The following is a 19178-nucleotide window of genomic DNA, read 5'->3' as shown; positions in this document are numbered from 1 at the left end:
TTAAAGTTGGGAATAATGGAAACAATGGTGGCTTTTCCTAATCAGGAGCGACACCAACTGGCTCACAGCCATGCAGTTTGACAAAAGGGTTACAGTAACTTCTTTTATAAAAGCCTCAGCAATGCAGCTGAAGAAAGCCTAAGATGTCGAATGAGGTTACGAATCATTCGACTCGTTCTTGAGCTGGTTTCAGCATCACCATCCATCCTTACATCTGTACTTTCATGTGGCCAAGTGTGATCAGCCAAACCGTGATGTCTGGTACAAACAGGCTCTTCAATGAAACATGCAACAAATCAGCAAATTAGGAAGCATGCATACACGGAAAACACAATAAGGAGGAACAAACGGATCTGATGAACGCGAGACAAACATCTGACAGTGTAATGAGGCCAAGTGAGTCAGAGGAATCATGCTGGCTGAAGATAAAAAGAAAGCAACACGAACAGAAACTCACTGCAATACAACAGACTTTAAAAGATTCAAGTATTGATGTGTTGTAGTGAACAGAATCACACGGCTTAAACAGTCTGTAGGGATCGTCTTTGAACAGAATCAAATAGCACACAGCTGCGTTCAAAGACGGCGCGCAGCGTTATCCTTCCAGCATCCTCTCTTTGAAATGTGATGAACCACTGAGTTGAGGACTGAAAATAATTAATGTGGTAACATGGCAGCTAAATGTTACGGGGGGGGGGGGGGGGGGGGGCCTGTACGACACTTCTTCCCCACCTGCTGTCTGAATGCTGAAAACCAATTCTTAATGCAGGAACGACGACGTTGCAGGTTCATATTTACCGTTGAGTTCACAGCCCACCAGCTCCATGCGCATCGTGCAGGCCTTGCGACACACGACGGGAATGATGCGGATGTACTGGGCAACGATCGGCGGGTCAAACAGGTTGGTCTTGGTGCTGTCGTTGTCGACGTTCCCCACAAACACCTGATTAAGAAAGAAGCAAAGCTGCACTGTGATTTCTCTTCTACTAACTGATGACTGAAAGAGTAAATCTACCCTTCCTTCATCACAGTGAGCAGAGTTCAGTTACAGCACAGCAAAGTCATGCCCCCTCTAGTGGCTCACTTATAGATTAACACAATAATGCATGTTTGGAGTTCTAACTAGAAAAAGGAAATCATAATACAGGAGACCAGTTTTTGTGCTCGTTTGTGTTTGTGTCCTCACATTGTCCCTCCTCTGTCCGTCGGTCCTGTACATGGTGTACGTCCTGCCATCCAAGCTGGAGGCCACCTTGAAGGCCTTGATGAACTCCGCTGAGCCTATGCGGCTGGCGCCCTGCGTCACGATGCCCGTGAAGCGCATCTTTCTCTGCATGTTAATCTGGAGACAGATAAAAGAAAATAAAGTTTTTTTTTCTCCAAGTAAAATAGGATTAAGGAATAGTTACTTTAATTACTTTCTCGGTGAAAGTGACAAATCTGGTAAAACGTGGGACACTGCATTGGCAAAGAGAAAAATCTAACTCATGAACTTGAATTGCTTTGCAATACACTGTGGTGACTTAAAATGCCAGTCTAATTGTCCTGTGTCGGTGAACTGACCTCTATCCAGGGGTTCTTGTCGTGTGCGGCCGAGCTCCAGGCGTTGACCAGGCCTTGTTGTTGAGGCGAGCCAGTTCGGGTCCCCAGCGCTGCAGGCCCAGCAGGCAATAGCGGACCGACGACGCCGAGATCTGGGACTCGGCGATGCCGCCTCCCTCCATGCCGAGCAGCGAAATGCAGCCTGTGAAGAACGCCTGTTAGAGCGAGGTTCTCCGACTCACACGGCAAACGTTCCAAAACACAGCCCTTTAAAAATAAATTCAAATTTTCCTGTAACTAATTTGATTTGAAGACTTTTTTTACCCGCTGAGTTTAAGTGAAGTTTTCATGATAAAAATTAAAATACGTAACAACAGATGAAAAACTATGAAGCAACTTTTCAAGTGAGTCTTCAACAGTGACCACTAGAAGAAAAACAGCTGAAATGAACCAAACATCAGAGGAGCAGAACTTTCGACTCCATTTCTCCTTATTTTTGAAGTGTTACTCTGTCAATGTACATTTCAGCGTCTGCACTCGTGACTACAAGCACTTACGCTTAACTAAAAAGAATGTGTGTATGTTTATAAACCAGGCGGTCTGGAAAATACAAAGAGAATTTAAATAGTCATGAAAAGAGAATAATGCAATAAAACAAAAATAACAGTCTAAAACACATTCAGTCAAAGCTGTGTGTGTGTGTGTGTATACTGTGCACGTGCTCAAAGCTGCAGAGAACTAAATCAGCTGAACTGAATGAAGTATTGATTCCTCATTTGGAACAGGCTATATTTGTGCTGCATATCGATCATCCTAAAACCCGGCAGCCTGGCTTCCAGCCCGGCTCGCTCATTCCTCGCGTCTTCCTTCAACAGCGGAGATACTCTAAAACCACATGCAGCATCAGGAGGCAAACACTTCGGTTCTCATCACGCTATGAATCTTTTAGCTTGTGCGAGAGCTTTTTGGGTTTGATGAAGCTCGTCACACTCACGCAGCTGGCAGTTCTTGCCGACGTAGGGGGAAGGGCAGTGGCATTTGAAGTCTCCCTCCAGGTCTCTGCAGACGCCGCCGTTTTCACACGGCTGGGCGGCACAGTCGTTCACATCTGCGGAGACACAAATCGCAATGTTACCCGGCTGAAATTGACCATGAGACGAAAGGTTTGATCCAATCTAGGCTAGTGTGAAAGTCGATTCCAGTTAGGAGTGTGAGTGAATTACACGTCATGCAAACGGAGGCCGGCAGGTCAGGAGCTGCGGCAGAGAGAGGGTTGGAAAGAGGAGCTGGTTTTATTGTTATTAGACGGTTTGTTACCCTGATCAATGGAAGTATGTATGTTTGGGTCTAAACTGGTGAATGTGACCATAACAGTTTTTTTTTTTTTTTTTAATCGACAGAACTGCATCTACACAGAACTTGTCTGCAGTTCTTCAAACCCCCTCTTGATGGTGCTCTCACCAACACTGTCTGTCCCAATCAGACTCTGCAGATGAGTCAGAGGAAAAAGAAACCAGCATAAACTCCTTTTCATCGCTCACCCACATCCACCGTCTTAGTGACTAAACCAGCTCCGAGTACGCTCGCTGGTGACCGCATTCGCAAGGAACCGGGCATAAATACAGACGAATGCAGACCAAAAGGGCCGTTTTAACCCCGTTCTAAAGCTTTCATCCTCAGAGGTTGTCATTATGGAAGTAAATGCATGCAAACGACTCCAGCAGAGCAACAAAATGCTTCCAAACAACCAACACACAAATGGCAGCATCTTCCTGCCCACATGCTCCACCTATAAATAGCACCGTGTCCAAACATTCATCCTCACATGTCACAGGGAGAGTATAGTAATTCTGAAAAGCGTATCACACAAACAGAAAACGAGGTCATGACAGCTCCAGCTTGCTTTATTCGATCTGGTTAAGGAAACCATTTCAAGCAGCAGCGGAATATTTCAAACGTTGAGCTCTCCAGAGTTACTGGAAAACCTCGGAATTAAGTTCACCGTTGTGGTAAACTAGGAGAGCAGCTACCTCTGAACATGTCTGAATGTTCAGTCTTCTACTTAAGACTAAAACTTAATTTTGCAAGTTATTAAACATGGGTGAACTACGAAAAAAAGAAAGTGATGCTTCTTAAAAACTAAGCAAAAACAAAAACAGTACACAGCTGCACTCCTACATTGTTGAGCCAGCATGTGTACACTTATTCTGACCATGAACTGAATGCAATTGACCTTATGGCCATCTGAGAGTTCAAGTTCAGTTTCATTAAAATAACAGATGATGCTAAAGAAAAAAAAACATATTATAGATAAGATAGAAAGGAGAAAGTTGAGAGAATGCTTTCCAGAATGTAGACTTTCTGGAAATTGTTTAGGGAAAAAAAAGTTAGAAAGTGTGACAATTATTTATTTACAAAATCCGATACAGCAAAAGTAATGAGGCCAAATTAAACACTTCACAATAGACATGATGTAAAACTATGAATGTGGTATGTAAGGATTGCAGAGGCAATAAATAGATAACGGCAATTAATTTTAGATTGGATATGCTAAAAATCATCCCAACAGCATATTTGATTGCGAAGCACAAAACGTAGCCAATAACTGCAGCTTTGTCTGAGAACAGATAGCTGGCGTGGGAACATGAGATTAGAGGCAGTTGCATGAATCTCACCCTCGATGTTTCAGCAACAAAGAAGATAATTGGGGACTCTGCGAGATCGCTTATCTTCCAGCTGAAGGACGGTTGTTTCTTGGTTTTTGTGGGATACAGCAGCACAGCTGTGGATATTCCTCATGCTGGACGGCCACAGTCCTTGTTTAGAATTTCTCCATGCTCCACATAAAACTAATATTCCTCACTACCAGGTGTGTTGAAGTAGGGGATCAACATGCAGGACTTCTGGGAGCAGGAGTACCTACTGCTGCTGCTGCTGCAACTTTTTTCTAAACCACTGAGACAATTTTCAACCAGACCGTCTCCTTGTTTGAGGCAAAGGAAAACACTTTGAAAAAGTATTCTGGCTAAAAACAACGCGACTCTCAGCTTTGTATTATTAATTTTCTGTATAAACGAACTAACTATACAGCATTTGGGTCCTAAAATCGTTTTCATTTTAACCCTCAATTCAAACTGAGCAGAAAGCAAAGTTAGAGAAGTCGTCTTCCCAAACTGGAGGCACAGCCTGCACTCGTCTCCTCCAACCCACACGCCTATATCAGTAACCGTCAGTCTGAGCAAAGGCTGATCGAGCTCCGGGATGCGTCAGCTGGTCCATGTCTCTCCCATAAGAGGATTGAGCGGAAAGAATACAACAAAGCCTGGTCAGCCTGGCTCTAATCCATTTATCTGAACTGGGAGAAGCCCACGACCCTGCAGCGCTGATGGAGCAGCTAACAGACCAGGTGGATGTGCTACCTGATACATCTCCTCTGATCTACTGCAAACACAAAACAGTCCTCACTATAAAAGTGTCCACCATTTGCATACACGTATAGAATCTGGGCAGCTGAGCATGAGCTCGTTAGACCAGCAGTCCTTGGCCGGTGTCAAACAAACCTTATTGCTTTTTTAAGGAAATTGCAAACCAACCACAATATTTATATATCAATATCTGTCTCAGCACCAAGAGAAAACCGATGGAAATCTCATGTGGCTTGTTTGAAACCTGACTCTGATCAATGGAAGGCCAAGGTCAGTGGGTAGTGCATGTGATCAGACAAGCGACGTACGGCACAGATTTGTGCTGCAGCCAGCAGGACGTGGTGCCAGCCTGCGCCTGGCGGCCAAACCCTGCTTCTCTGCTGCTGTGGAAGAAGACAAACACTGCCCGGTTCTTTGTTCCGTTTCCACCAGCTCACAGTGTGAAACTTAAACCCACAAGGTAATCAAAAAGACGTTTTTAAGGCAAACCATCTGCCATTCATTGCTGTTCAAATAACAAAACTTTTCTTTACAGCAAGTTACGGCACAAGAACAGTGATTCAAGGATAGTAACATTTTTATCACACTATTCATCCTTAATGCACAAAGTTCAATACGCGTTCAGTGAAGTATAATTAATGTAGAAACCCAACCAGTGACAACATAAACCAGAGAAGGACAGATTTTAATGACTATTATACAGTAATTACCGGGGTGCCCTAAACCACAATATCATTACACGGAAGGGTTGAAAATGTCCCCGCTCTGATTTTCTGTGGACTGGACTCACTACGTTGCACTGGCAGCAGGGAAAAACCCAGAATAACTGTTCTGGTTTCGTCTGCTGGAGGTATGCAGAGAGCTCAGATGAATCCACTGATGTCAGGAAGTATATTTACCCAGCACAGACTTTAACGCTGCTGTAGATCTGAACAGCAGGAGTCATCAGCCTTTGAGAAAACGGAGACAATTCGAGGAAACTGAATAATACAAAGAGTTACTTGATACAGACATGCTGCAGGCTGCCAGCTGCATCTGGACTTTGAGTCGACTGACCCTGCTTTAAACATATGACACACTGCTAAACAGTATTATTTTTTGAGCCTTGCCATTTACTATTTATTTACTATTTATGTTGCTTCAATAGTAACATCAGCTAACATGAACTCACAGTCAATATACATTTGTCTTTTTGAAAGCTATACTTTCTTTTAAGGAAATGTAAATATAGAAGACACAACTGCATCTTTGTCAGCTGACACGGTCATGACTTCATGCCATTGTGGTTTGAATTGAAAACAGGCTTTTACGTTGGATGGACTTCCCCCGCTGAACGTCAACACCACATTATGGCTACATATGTAGAATAAAGTGGTGGCTGGAGGTTCTGAACCACCAGACACCAGACACTTAACTCGTAGCCTATGTAGTGGTAAAAATAAACCATTTCCAGATCAACAATGCTGCGCGTCTGCGTTTGGTTAGAACATCTGAAACTGTTTTTTGAAAAAAAAAAAAATCCTTAAAAGGTTAAAAGACACTAGAAAGTCACAGTAAAAAAAAAGCCCAATGATCTCCCCGTTGAGCTATATTCTTTATAAACCATGATGCTTGTTCACCTGTGAGGAAGCACCTGACAGCTGCTCCGTTTGCCTTCAGTTCATGTTGTGAGTCTCGATAAGCAGCTTTACAGACCCGATGGGTCAACAGTGCCTTTTTAATGCAGACAATACAGAAGAAATGTACGTCAGGCAGGCTTAGCTGAGCAACGGCAGAGGCATGCGACGAGCACATGTACTGTATACACCCTGTGTTCCACAGTCACACACCACAGCCACATCCTGGGAGGAGCTGCAAGCGCTCCCAAATGAGGGATCGGAGCAGTGACACACACACACACACACAACACACACCCTCTGCTGACTTCCAAGAAGTTATAATATCTACCTCAATCTGTCCTGCAAATTGAGGATTTACAGACTGTAAGCAAGAGAAAGACTCCTTCCCCTGCTGTTTCTATCCATCTGCCTTGGCCTGGAATGAACCACGATTTCTCTCCCTCCCCACTTCCAACCTGGAGCTGCTTCCAAAACACACACACCCACACACACACACACACACACACACACACACACACACACACACACACACACACACACACACAGACGCACTCTTTCTCTGCAACCCACAAAGCTTTTAGACCAATTTGACAGGACAGTCAGAAGCGATGCAGTTAGACCTGAGGAGTGAGTGTGACATTGTCAGGAGGGCAGACTTAATTCGCCATTCCGCCTCCATGTTCACTTTTTCGCCTGGCAACAGTAGCAGCGCTGACGCTGCTCGCGCTTTGCGTGGACTGCCACTTTCTGTTGGCTAGACCGGAGAGCTGGATAAACTCTGTGTGTGTGTGTGTGTGTGTGTGTGTGTGTGTGTGTGTGTGTGTGTGTGTGCGCGCGTGCGCTAAACAGTCTGTATATGAGATCATGAGCAGCGAGTGGTTGTTCATGTGGGATGTGCAACAGACACGTGAATTAGCTTTTCCAGGAGAGCGTTTCTGGCTGAACTGAACTGTTCTTCAAGGAGAAAAAAATATAAGAACGCCACAGGAAGTGTTTGATACTTTGTTCACAGCTAATAAAGACGAACATTTTACTATCTAATCTATCTGCAGCCAGTATTTCACTCTATGCTGCGTTTTGTAGATTTCTTGCGGTGTGAATTCTCCCTCTACATCTGGCTTCAGTTTGTTCACACGTACTTGTCAGAGTTTAGCCGTCTACCGACATCTGCAGTCGCATGCTTTCACACACTCCCCCCGTTAACCAGCTGCTGTGACATTTATCAGCCTTTTTTTCCTTCTTCATTATCACACATAAAGAGAGTATCAGGATGACGGCTGAGCACTTCCTCTGCCACCGTACTCAACAATCAGTGGCTTTCTCCGGCGTGTCGCCACAGGAGCCGGCGGCCGTGACGCTCATTCTCCGTCCCCCCACACACACACACTCACAAATTAGAGAGTATTTAAACCGTCACAACAGTCATCAGTTAGCTGTAAATGAGGGGGGCCTCTCTGACCCAGCAGTCCTCGGGAGAGTTTTCTCAAACCAGCGCGGTGAAATAAACTCCCCTCTTCATTATCCTTGAGACGTGATCTAATTAGTGGGACTGTCCGCCCTGCGGAGCGCTCCTGTCCTGACAGCCAGGCTAGCATTACCTGCCAAATGAGTTGTGATGAGCTGTGATTTGTGGCCTTCGGGGAAAAACACAGACACGAACGGGAAATCTAATAAACTCGGAGTGTAAGTGTCCTCTGGAGAGCCTTGTTTAAAACTGGAGACAAATTAACCAGTCGACATGGTTCAGTTCAACCAAGCTAAGCGGTGAGGATGGATGACGGCTCCTCTTAGCAGGGGAGGGGGGGGCTGATTAAAAACTGGCTCAATTATTGCTGACCTTATCTCACGGCTGATTTTGTTGCTTTTTTTTGTTTTGTGCCTTGACTAAAAATTGTTTTTAAATTGCAAATAACACTGAAGTCAGCAATCTGCACTGCCTGTAAAGGTGTGCGTGTGTGTGCATGTGTGTGTATAAATACTGAGTGCAAAAAAACTGAATACTTCCACCTCTGCATGCAACCAAGGAAATGAAAAGAACCTGGACTCAGAAGGAAAACAGACGACACGTTGCAAACAGTCCCATTTGAAATGTTACCTTTTCTTGCACTTAAATCTGCCCCTTCGACACCTAGGATAAGAAGGCATACATAATCAAAGACCAAAAAAGAAGAAATGTTTTCATGAAGTCCCATCTGAGTCTTGCTAAAGTAGTTGGCCACTGTTGTTCTGCTGCCGTCTTGTGCAAACAGTAGCCATCTGTCTCAGTGGGCAGAGCCCGGAGACTGCTGGAGGAGCGTGGCGCTTGTTCCCACAGTTGCTTGGCTCTCTCAGGCTGACCCTGATTGAACCAACCTGGCCTGAGTGACGTATGAATGGAGCTCCCATAAGGCCGGCAGCTGCCTGTCTGGTGGCCAGCACCCGCAGCAGCTGTCTCTGTGCTGAGTGTGTCAAGTTCGGCAGATACGGATTTCTCAGTGAAACTGCCTGCTAACTGCAGTTAGTTCATATGTGCATGTCAGGAATGATGAGAACAGACTTGATTCAATGTTGCTGCTGGAAGTTGAGCAGGAAATGGTTATTTGCATGTGAAATTGCAGCAATAATGTTGACTGTGGTGAAACTTTTAAGGTGTAAATCAATGTTAAAACATGGTAAAAATCAGTTCGATATCAGGAGATGTGAAAAGTACACAAGGTTATGATTATTGATAACATATCCTGAACTTACTGTTCTGGCAGTGAACACCATCGAAGCCCGGTTGGCACTTGCAGACGTACTCGCTGAAGACGTCTCCTCGGCGGGAATGACCGGTCAGTTCGCAGATGGCGTCATTCTTGCACGGATTGGGGTTGCACGGCCCTGCAGGATCAGACATTACGGGAGGAGGGAGATGATTTCACTGGAGTGGAATCTGGAAACAATCCGGCTTAATCCTTTTTGCATAAGTAGAGTACTAACACATCATCGTTCCCAATAAACTCAATGAAAAACCCAGAAGACGTTCGTACCGGTCTCGGTTTCATTGCAGGTTTCTCCGGTGAACCCGTCGGGGCAGATGCAGATGAACGGAGCTCCTGCTCCGATCACACAGGTCCCTCCGTTGCTGCAGACGTTCACCTCGCAATAATCTCCTGCAGAAAGAGACCCGAGCTTCAGAACACACTGCAACACTTGACTTAATCAGACGCTGCCTGTGTGCTGGACAGCCTTTAAATAGACATCAAAACTACATCCCTCATTTGAATTTCTTTGAGTGCTTTCAGGACAGGAGCAGGAGGGAATCTTTCTGAATAAACACATCTCATAAAAAATAACTATATCCTGTTTTAGCCAGCTGCGGTTTACACACTTCATTTCACATTCATGGCTGGCAGCGCGCTATTTCCTGTCAGCAAAGATCTAATACTTTTGAGCACATATTTCAAGACAGGAAGAGAGCGACAAGAATATGTAGCCGCCGAGACTTAGTGGATTTGATACTCGCACTAAGAATGTTTGTGGCAGCTCCTTGAGCAGTTTCCCCGTTTTCTGAAGGTTTTCAATAAAAGATGTCCTCTGAGAAAGAGCGAAACGACAACAATTACGTTGTCTCCCATTATTACAGTTCCCACTCCATTCACTGGAGCTGCTGAATGAAGAGCAAGCTGCGCGCTGCAGGTCGGCTGTGACGGTCTGAACAGCTGAGTAAGCCGTCACAACACTATAAACACGACGCTAGACGCTTCTACCAGCGAGCAACTGCTGCCTGGCTCAAACCTGACAACATGCTCGCTCACGCTGGGTAGTTATAAAAGGACATTTCTGCTGATCAAAAACCATGATAACAAAGCTTACAGAATAATGGTGATGAGTCATAGAAAAAAAAAGGGATATAATAACAATGTCTACCGAAATAACAGCTTTATAGCATGCGTAAAACTAATCACATGTAATTATGATTTTGTGCACATATACAGCATCTAATGACCATTTAATTACACACTGATCCACTCATTTTAACAGGTACAATAATATGGAACAAGCGAGAATGAAGAGTTTGGGGGTTTTTTTCATGTCCAGGAGGAAGAGGGATGGCTTATCTAAGACAAAACTAAACATTTAGATCATTTGCAAGGAAATTGAGGTTGGAGCGCTGGTGTAAAAATGTTATTTTAAGAACCACTTAGTTTGCCACAACATCCTAAAAATAAGCTCCAGTCCAGTGTTTTATAATGCTTTCTAGAAGGTACTTTTCGCCGCCTTAAACAAAATGAGCCTCCTGGAAGCGGACAAACATATATTTTTCAGCTTCCCACCATAAAGAAAAGGGTGTTTTTAGTTGTGTTAAATGTATAATTCTAGGAGCCTTGAAGCCACAAAAAGTTTTTATTGAGTGTTAAATCAATTCTAAGTCAGATTCATTCCTCCTCGAGCTGTGCTCGACACCGACTTCCTCAACAGAAGTAAAGTTGATAAAGATTTAGGACATTGTACACCCTTTCTGTGGCAGACGCCACCAGACTACTGCCTGGTATGGCCAAAAGCTTTGCTTTTGTCATTTTTAACCACTAATGTGCAAAACCTGGAACTCAATTAACACCCAGCCATCAAAGAAAGCTGTGCAGTGCATTAGTATCATATTCGCTGAGAAGGGAGCGAGAGATCCATTTTACAAACATCCTGTCGGGCTGTTTATTCATGAACTGCATTTCAAGGATGTCCAGGGTTATCAGGACTGTATCCAGTGTCAAGGCCCACAAGTGCTTTCTGGTCTCCGGGGGACTCCGAGGCAGCAGGCTCACTGGGAAGAGCAAACACATCCTGGTCAAAACCTCAGAGCGTGTTTATCTTCAGGAAGGAACACGGCCTCCCCTCCTACACTGAGGGGCAGCGGCACTCAGCAGAACCTCGGTGCCAAAAGATAAATTTCAACAAATGGCAATACATTCCTGAATTTACAGGACCAAGCCAACAGACACATGTAAGTATATAAGCCCTGTGTGAAAGATTTTTTTACGAGTCTGTGTGGAAGTGAGGAAATGAAATTAGTGACGCTTTAGTCAAGGTGGTCAGCCAGCAGACTGCGGTCAAACCTCAGTGGAAATACCCCAAACTGCCAAAATGGCTCGAGTTCTGCTTTTGTTTATCAGGAAATTATCAATGGAAAGTGAGTTGCTATCAACCTAACTGAGCCAAATCAGACACTTAAAACAAATGTGAAGACATGAACAGCTGTAACCCACACTAATGACGTGAAAATCCAAGTTTTTCTTTTTTTAATTTTGGATGAAAAATTAAAATGTAGCACCTGCTACTGTAAGGAACTCAAAGAGTTTCAATTATTGAATGAATAACACATTAAGTACAAGTACAGATTGTACCAAGTCTTATTAGCCATTACAGCTACCAGCATACTAAATACTGCACTGCCTCAGGGTCTGAATGCGACTTCATAAATGCCGTCATTATTCCTTAAACAGCATATCAGTTCTCTTCATCAGAAACAATAATATCCCTTGTTTACCAGAACGGTGTGGATAACTACTAAAGATGTGCGTCAAATCAGGCTAAAACAACAGATATAATCTATTCTCCATGACTTAATGAGTGACATTTCTCATATGCCGCCACTGCCAAACATGGTATCCTGCTCTGTTCTAACCAGAATGGCAGATTAGGAAGGTATGTGGAGTTATGTTTGGCAGGAAAGGTCTTTTCTACAGGGCATTGTGCTGTTCTCTCACTCCTTATGAGTCACGGTCTGTGCTTTTCCCATCATGCCGCTGCCCAAGAATGAAGTTCAAATACCAAAACAGAAATGCCGAGCATTTAATGCAGCCCCATACTGACAGAGCATTTAGCAAAGCAAAAACGGCTTTTAGACAGATCAAGAGCTGGGTATCATGTTAGAGCACTTAGTTACATTAACTTTAATGTAAAATATGATAATATTTTGTTTGTCTGTTGATTAACGCTTCAGTGAATTCTTACTGTTTTTCACTTTCCTCATAGACTGACCGTATCCAGGCACAGAAGAGAAAATACATAAAAAGAGAAGAAATATCTCATACAAGGACAGGAAAATGTCCTCACAAGACAGTAACTCATTTCTGGCTCTGAGAAATCTTAAGTGCTGTGTGCCCAAACTGAAGACAAGGACAGGAAAGCCTTTTCAGGACAGCGTCCTCAAAAAGGACGGCTGAGGATACGTCCTGCCGTAATGCAGCTTCCATCACAGGGGAAGAGCGATTTTTTTCCTCAGAGACGAGACAAATCTTAGGGAAAAATATCTCTTTGACGTCAGCAAGCAGTTAAAAACAAAAATTAACTTATGTATGTATGTAATATCTTCTTATACTGCACTGGCTTTCTGTTTTGGAAATGAAACAGTGACTAACATCCATAATGACAAGCAGCAACACGTCAAACCTGCGGCGCTCCAAGGGAGAAGGTAAGAAACTACCACCAAGGCGTAACCTTGTGAGCTGCAGTTAGACAAGAAGCAAGTGATCGTACTGTTGTTGAGGTCTGGGGTATGGGAGCCAGTGATCGCGTCAAGTAATGCTGAATGTGTTTGAAAACACGGTGGGAATCCTGGAGGGAACAACCCGACACGCTGACATGTCAGCCTCAGTTTTCCCATTATCACTGCAGAGGATGCACAAATTACACGAGTGTGCACGTTAGTGCTCATATGCAATGTGTCCCGACGGCGCCTGAAGAAACGTAAGCCTCGTGCCCTCTGCTCTGTCATGCACACAGTAGCATGCTGGGGCATATAGGCTTCCGGGCAAGGGCGGGAACTCAGTGTTCCAGAAAGCCAAGGAGAGGAGCTTACGTCACACGCGCACACACACACACACACACACACACACACACACACACGTCCGACCCTCGTTAAAACTGTAGTGTTCATCTAGTCTGATGACCTGCCAAACTCCACCACTGAATGAACGGACATGTGAGGAGAAGTCATGTTTTGCACACGTGACAGTGTGTGGATTTATAGGGAGCAGACGAGTGCAAGCGTTCAGAAAACCCACTGTTTGCTCAGCACGGGGATCAGTGGGACTCCAGCTGCAGGTGAGATCTTCATAATCTGTGACTGGGACTCTGAAACACAGCCATCTGCTGTTGCTCCCAAAAAAAGAATAATAATTTAAAAACACACACACATGATGGCCAGGCGCTAAAAATACTCTAGAGTCACACACCATCAACAAAACGGCTCCTGCGCTGAAGTGCAGTGACTGGAATAGAGCTGGAAATAGTGCCACAGCAACAGCAGGCTGAACGGAGCCGTACCCGTGTCAACACTGGCACTAATTTGCTCCTTCTTGCTGTCAAATGAATTCCGAGATCTTGTATGAAAGTCATACTGACTTCACACCAATTTCCGCCTTGGTTCAGTATTTAAGCTCACAAGAGAGCGAGTGAAATATTTAACATAGCAGATTGGAAACTGGGGCGGCTAATAAAGCGTCCCTAATTAGAAGAAAGCCCATATTGTGATGAAACATTGATCAAGGAAGCTATTTAAAATTCGGATGGAATTGGGAGTCTGTCCTGTCCTGAGGGATTTGGTGAGAAAAGTAATGATATACTCAGCAAGAAGACAGCAGCCTTAAGGAAGACCAAATACAGGCAGATGGTAAAAGCTTGATTTGACGAAGCACCGCGCATCATTACCTTCACACGATCACTAATATCTGTCACAAAAAACTCAAGGTGTTAATACTGAAGCAGAATTATCCTAATCAAGCACCGGGTCCTGCATTTTGCTCAAGTCATGAGTCACTTTGGCAAATCGGTGCAGCTCTAATCCTCTTTTTGGTTAGAGTATTTTGATGTATTAGTACATATACAGCATCATGTATGAACAACCACAATATGTGCCTGTATAACAGAAATACGCAAAAAATCTTTGCGCTGAAAGACTTTCACAAATTTTTTTATGAGTAGATTTTTTTGAAACACTTCAAATGAGTCACCGCACCTGTTCAATTATAAGCAAAAAAAGAAAACAGAAAAGTATAAATCATCCATCAAAATACTCTATGACAAAACTAAAGACAGACACGGATTTATCTTTTGTGCACACCTACGAGGAAGGACAGTTGTTAGATTAAAAGGGAGTAACCACACATTCCAGAGGAACTCTGAGGTGATAAAGGCCCCACTTCATACATCTGAGAGTGGAATTCTTTGGAGAGATCCCAGAAGCAGGGTTGTTACTCAACACAGCAGTGATTTTGATGAGAGCTAAGAAATGAAACTGTTCTGAATAGAAATAAGCTGTTTTCATCCTCTGTTTTGCCCTTTAAATCGTCATCAAATTCAGTGGAACGGACATTCGTAACTATACAGCTATGACAGTTTTATCAGCGAATGGCTGAAATTAAGCCAGCAAAGCATTTAAAAATATACAGACTGAGCTTCATGTTATCCCACTCGTGGTTGATATCATGATGAGCTGGATTGTCTCTTTTCCAGCAGCATTAAGGTGACTCCGCAGGAAGTGTGGCCATGTGCAGTGTTTATTGTCAAACTAACATCAAACTGTTCAATCGTCAATTTCAATTACTAACTGCATAAAAACCATGGTTAAATTCCCATATCAATTATGCAACTGTTTGCTACACTTGCAATTAAAATTAATTTAGGTGTTGGTCTACACCAGCCCGCAATTTCGCACACAGCCACCTGAATGGTGCAGCAGTGTCTATGTTTAGCACTGGTTCACTTTGCTACACTAAGTGGTCTTGTAAGGGGGAAAAAAAACCCTCTTCCAGCTTGACACAGAACACCATTTTTCACTTTTCTCCCCTCAGCATGAACACAGAGGACAAGAAACCTACAAGCAGCAGAAATGAGCCGGATCAGTCAAAATCGAGGAGAGAGGGGGGAAATGTCCTCTCGGCTCTTATTTTGCTGGGTAAACATTTTGACGTTACACAGCAGCAACAGGTCCCCCTCCCAACCGTCCACCCACTAAATCTCTGGCAGTGAGGAAAGGTCCCACTGAGCGCTGTTGTGGGTGGAAGTTCACTGGCATGTCTGCGTTGGCAGCTGCATCCGGAAACGTGACTCAACACTGTGGTCAGGTTGACCACACCTATTCCCCATGGCTGTCCCAACCCTGTGCCTTGTGGAACTAAAAAAATCATTCGGTTTTAATCACTGCCTAACTCATCACTTATCAATCATCAATTTATGTGAACATAGGAGTTAAGCATTCTGCTTCTGTGCTGCTGGATCTGCATGTTTCACAAAAACAGGGCCATGCCATCCCCACTTACTGCACTACTGTTTACTATTGCTGTTATTTTCTCCTTATTTGACATTCAAATAAGTGATTTCCAGTCAAAACAAACCTCCTGTTGTCGCTGACTGAAGCCATGCACGTGCAAACTGCTGTCACATTCTCAACATGGTCAATAAACATGAGCACTGCAAACCACACACCCATGAGCATCAGGTCAGGAGACACACATTATTGGTTCAGTGTGGCAGAAACAAAAAGGTTCTATCAACTAGATGGTCTTGATTCAAGGCATTTAAGCTTCCTGTCACTGGGTAACTTTAAAAATGCGTAATGTAAGTTTCAGGCACACTGTGGAGAAAATTAATACCAATGACAGACCCTGAGATGTCCTGAGATGAAAAGAAAAACCTTAAATAGGTTTCACATTCTAAGAAATAGACCTTTTCCCAAAACACCAGCCCAGGATTGGAATACGTCATCTGTCAATATGCAAAGTGTAGAGCAGGAACATTTTTAAGTTGACATTTGGAAAATTCAGCATCATACCAAGGAAAACACTTTGGTGACTGATGGATTCTTTCCCTTAGTGTGAGCAGAAATGGAAGGCAGTGCAGTCAAGCCACTTGAGCTTTTGTCTGTCGTCCCTAATGTGTTTGAAGCATGGAAATACAAACAAAGCAATGCGCCACTGGCACGAGGTTAACACTGGCTGAGGATAATGGCCACTCTGCATGTGTCGTCCTCCTTGAAATGGGTCACTCTGCACTAAAAGCCTGAGGGCATCGATTCTGCAGCCTCCACAAGACAACATCACAGCATTCATACCTGAAAAGGCATGCAGATGTTCATGAAGGGGTTGAACACAGTGGTGCAGGCTCTCTTTACCCACATTCCCACACGTCCACTTAGTTAAGGGTCAACTGAACTCGCTCCGGAGCAAAATACTCTCTGCGCCGTTACTTTGGTGATGAATTGACGGCGCCACTTTACTGAGTCAGGCAGTGATTAAATCACCACAGACCATTAGAACAAGCCGAGGCGTCCTGCAAAACAAACAACCACTTTCCTCGGGAGTAAATTTGAGGACAGAGGGAAGGGAGTAACTTAAGGGCTCAAGTTCCTTCTATAAGTGAAACAACAACAACAGCAGCGGGACGGGACGGGAGCAGCTGCGGTCGACCACCACCGCACTGTAAACAAACGGACGAGCCGCACTCACCGTTCACCGCAAACACCGCACAAGCGGCGAAAAGTTGCAGCCAGAGGAAGAAACGCGTCTGTTCTGTCATGTCCGCGGCTTCGGTCGGCGGTTCTCGCGTCGTGTGTCGCTTCTTGAGCTGGACGGGACAGTGGCGGGACAGCGGCGGCTAGGACGGTGCTTCTGTGGCGCCTCGCGCTTGTTGTGCGGCTCCAAACTCCCAGGCAGCAGCAGGCGTAAAGCGGGAGCACGTGCGCGTCAGCTGTCAGCCAATCACATTCTGCTCTCTAATTGTAGCCCCGCCCTCTTCTTCCATCTGTTGTTCAACGGGGCTCAAATTAGCCAGGAAACAAATGAGCATTAATGCAACAATGAATTTAATCACCTGATTGCGATCTTTAATTATGAATCCCCGAGATGAGAGTAATTGCTTTGGTTTTAGTCCCTTTTCTCACAGATAACCTTTGACCCACTTTCATCCGCAGAAGTCCAATTTTTGGTTTTGGGTGCAGCTCATATGAGCCTCAAGCAGTTCCCACATTTTCTGCTCTCATGTCCATTTATTGCCAAAAAATAAACAAACTGTGTGTAAAGCATCATACATCTCTTGTAAGTTACTTTTAAAAAGTAATTATAGTTACGAAATAATTCTTCAAAAAAGTAACTAGGTTAGCAACGGAGTTACATGTTTCCAAAGTAACTATTCAATAAACAAAGTAACTATTGAATGATGTTAAAAATATGTTTTTAAATATTTCAAAGAATTCTAAAATTAAACATATATTTCATGAGATGCTTGACTGAATAAATTATAAAAACGGAAATGCGACAAATGTTGCTGTGTGATAATACAAGACAAGACACCAGTCAAATCTGATGTTGTAACTGTAGATATCATGTCTACATTTGCAAAAGAATAATAAAACGCAACAGACATATCTCAATAGATGTCTGTACTTCCATTTAAAAGCTGTGTTTGAATAATCAGGGCTCTCCATGACTGTATCTCTGCCATGTCACATGACACACTCTGCACCAATAGGGTTCCTTCTGTCTGCATAATAATTTCATTTAGAAATTTCCTGACTGAGGAGTTTGCAACAATGTATCATTTTTAAATGACGTCATCATCTAATTCAACTTATATATGCAAATGAGCAGCTATGCAAATTAGATGATGACATCATTTAGAACTTTCCACACTGAGGAGTTGCAACAATGTATCGGTTTAAAGGTGCAATGCGGGCTGGTACCTTCTTCCATCTCTGTTGATGATTGCTCCAAATTTCTGACTCTGTCAGAATATTATCACAGCTTGTCTTTCTTCTCAGTGACAAAAGCTGCCTCAGTCACTTCCCGTCCCAACAGTTTGAAAAGTGTGGGCTTTATGGCAATAATATTCCATTGTATTTTGACAAAAATAGAGACACTCTTTCTATTTTTTGGAATGTGTGGAAACCAGTTTTAAAATAAGACATCCAGAAGGTTACAGTTTATATAGTTACTGCTGTTGTATTCAGTCAGTGCCATCTGTTTTGTTGTGGCTCTTTTCAGTGTTAGTTTACAAGAGAGCGAGCACACACTAGAAGAGAGACACAGGTTGTGACAAAATTTTAATTATTTGCAGGATGCTAACCCTTGTGTATTTAGAATTTCAATCAAGCATGTCAAACATGAGGCCCGTGAGCCAAAACCAACCCACAAGAGGTTCCAATGTGACCCGCCAAAGCACCAAGCAAACTGTAAAGATTTCACAGAGAATGTTGATTTTTCTTTATTGACTATTTTCTTCAGAGTAGGAGACACAACACAACACTGAGACACAAGCTGAGCTATCATGAAGTTGGAATGAAAAATAGTAAAGTAGCATTAGTCTGAAATCCATGTTGTCAGGCTGACTTTGTAAAAATATGCATGACGTAACAGGTTTTCTTGGATATTTTCCTTTAATTTGAACTGGAAGGTTAGGTATCATTAATATTGTCTCTATGTTCAGATTGTAGAAATTTTGGTAGAAATTATTTGGTTTTGTAAAACTGTTTCCATCACATTTACTCTGCTCTACAACAACAACAACAACAACAACAACAACAACAAAACCTTTTAAGTTGAAATGAAAAAGCTATACGCCACTATTTCAAGGAGTCATT

General features: G+C 43.5%; 1 pseudogene; it reads right to left on the bottom strand.

Moving 5' to 3' along the window:
- Positions 1–745: 745 nt before the first annotated feature.
- LOC115391725 (EGF-like repeat and discoidin I-like domain-containing protein 3) lies at positions 746–17242 on the bottom strand (annotated as a pseudogene).
- Positions 17243–19178: the final 1936 nt, after the last annotated feature.

Source organism: Salarias fasciatus, chromosome 7 (genome assembly GCF_902148845.1).
Source record: "Salarias fasciatus chromosome 7, fSalaFa1.1, whole genome shotgun sequence".
Taxonomy (NCBI): domain Eukaryota; kingdom Metazoa; phylum Chordata; class Actinopteri; order Blenniiformes; family Blenniidae; genus Salarias; species Salarias fasciatus.
The sequence above is the reverse complement of the archived record's forward strand: the minus strand, read 5'-3'. Positions and strand labels throughout refer to the sequence as shown.